Source organism: Bactrocera oleae, unplaced genomic scaffold (genome assembly GCF_042242935.1).
Source record: "Bactrocera oleae isolate idBacOlea1 unplaced genomic scaffold, idBacOlea1 ctg00000009.1, whole genome shotgun sequence".
Classification (NCBI taxonomy): domain Eukaryota; kingdom Metazoa; phylum Arthropoda; class Insecta; order Diptera; family Tephritidae; genus Bactrocera; species Bactrocera oleae.
Window position 1 is genome coordinate 60,001 of NW_027212752.1, and position 2,500 is coordinate 62,500.

Sequence of the window (2,500 nt, forward strand, 5' to 3'; positions counted from 1 at the left end):
TGTATTAAAAATTTATTATTGATTAATTATTAATACTTTCAATAAATTAAAATTCTTTGACTTTGAATTAAAAAAATACAAAAAAATTATCACTCTAAGCGGTGGATCACTCGGCTCATGGGTCGATGAAGAACGCAGCAAACTGTGCGTCATCGTGTGAACTGCAGGACACATGAACATCGACATTTTGAACGCATATTGCGGTCCATGCTGTTATGTACTTTAATTAATTTTAAAGTGCTGCTTGGACTACATATGGTTGAGGGTTGTAAGACTATGCTAAATTAGTTGCTTATTCTTTTAGTCAATTAATAGAATTTAAGCATATGGCATATTATTGGATTGTATTTTTCAATCCATAATATTAATAGCATAAAAAGAAATATAGAAAATATATTCTTGAATACCTCATATTTGAACGAAAATTTATGATAAATGAGAATCTTAGTATTCCCATAAAAGAAAAAATTTTCAACATTATTTAAATTATATTAAATAATACATAAGAGGAATGTCTAGCATAAAATAAATTTTTATTCTAGAATTAATTCACTCTATTGTATTGAGAAAAATTTATAATAAAAAAAAATATATGATATGTGGAGGAATAATGTTGTTAATTTTATTAATTATTATATTATGAATTTTAAAAAGGGATGAAAAGATTGAATAATATTGAGTAATCAAGATATAAAAATATATTTCTTTAAAATAGCAAATAGCAAAAAAATTAAATAAAAATAAACAAATCAATCTAAAATATATTTTATACAACCTCAACTCATATGGGACTACCCCCTGAATTTAAGCATATTAATGAGGGGAGGAAAAGAAACTAACAAGGATTTTCTTAGTAGCGGCGAGCGAAAAGAAAATAGTTCAGCACTAAGTCACTTTGTCTATATGGCAAATGTGAGATGCAGTGTATGGAATATCTTAATATCTAGTATGAGAAATTAACGATTTAAGTCCTTCTTAAATGAGGCCATTTACCCATAGAGGGTGCCAGGCCCGTATAACGTTAATGATTACTAGAAAGATATTTCCAAAGAGTCGTGTTGCTTGATAGTGCAGCACTAAGTGGGTGGTAAACTCCATCTAAAACTAAATATAACCATGAGACCGATAGTAAACAAGTACCGTGAGGGAAAGTTGAAAAGAACTCTGAATAGAGAGTTAAATAGTACGTGAAACTGCTTAGAGGTTAAGCCCGATGAACCTGAATATCCATTATGAAAAATTCATCATTATAACTGTAGTATTTAATTTTAAATATTATAGTAATAGTGTGCATTTTTTTCATATAAGGACATTGTAATCTATTAACATAATAAAATATTTATCAAAAGATCATTGGTTTTTAAGTTTATTCAAATTAATTTGCTTTTAGCTTATTAACATAGAATAATTACTGATGATTTGATAAAGTGTTGATAGATTTTATTATATATAATGCTAAAATTCTTTTGAATTTTACAATAATATTATTATCATTGATTTTAATATTAATTGTATGCATTTATATGATTAACAATGCGAAAGATTCAGGATACCTTCGGGACCCGTCTTGAAACACGGACCAAGGAGTCTAACATATGTGCAAGTCATTGGGTTATATTAAACCTAATGGCGAAATTAACTTAACTGTATTAATAATGGGATTAATTTTTAATGTATTACATTATTAATTCAATCCCGGGGCGTTCCATATAGTTATGTATAATGATAATTTATTATTATTTATACCTCTAACTGGAGCGTACCTTGAGCATATATGCTGTGACCCGAAAGATGGTGAACTATACTTGATCAGGTTGAAGTCAGGGGAAACCCTGATGGAAGACCGAAACAGTTCTGACGTGCAAATCGATTGTCGGAATTGAGTATAGGGGCGAAAGACCAATCGAACCATCTAGTAGCTGGTTCCCTCCGAAGTTTCCCTCAGGATAGCTGGTGCATTTAAAAATTATGTAAAATAATCTTATCTGGTAAAGCGAATGATTAGAGGCCTTAGGGTCGAAACGACCTTAACCTATTCTCAAACTTTAAATGGGTAAGAACCTCACCTTTCTTGATATGAAGGTTGAGGTTATGATATAATGTGCCCAGTGGGCCACTTTTGGTAAGCAGAACTGGCGCTGTGGGATGAACCAAACGTAATGTTACGGTGCCTAAATTAACAACTCATGCAGATACCATGAAAGGCGTTGGTTGCTTAAAACAGCAGGACGGTGGACATGGAAGTCGTAATCCGCTAAGGAGTGTGTAACAACTCACCTGCCGAAGCAACTAGCCCTTAAAATGGATGGCGCTTAAGTTGTATACCTATACATTACCGCTAAAGTACATGATTTATAATACAATTTCGGTTGGATTATAAATTTTGAAACTTTAGTGAGTAGGAGGGTACAATGGTGTGCTTAGAAGTGTTTGGCGTAAGCCTGCATGGAGCCGCTATTGGTACAGATCTTGGTGGTAGTAGCAAATAATCGAATGAGAC

The 2,500-nt window shown here is 31.8% G+C and overlaps 2 non-coding genes across 2 annotated transcripts in view; both read left to right on the forward strand.

The window, feature by feature from the left end:
* Nucleotides 1–90: 90 nt before the first annotated feature.
* LOC138858319 (5.8S ribosomal RNA) lies at nt 91–269 on the forward strand. The gene has a single exon (XR_011397460.1). It is a non-coding gene; the product is annotated as a 5.8S ribosomal RNA (ribosomal RNA).
* A 502-nt stretch (nt 270–771) lies between these two features.
* LOC138858421 (large subunit ribosomal RNA) overlaps nt 772–2,500 on the forward strand; it is a 3,977-nt gene continuing 2,248 nt past the window's right edge. Inside the window, exon 1 of the ribosomal RNA XR_011397556.1 lies at nt 772–2,500. This exon is cut by the window's right edge and continues 2,248 nt beyond it. This is a non-coding gene — a ribosomal RNA (large subunit ribosomal RNA).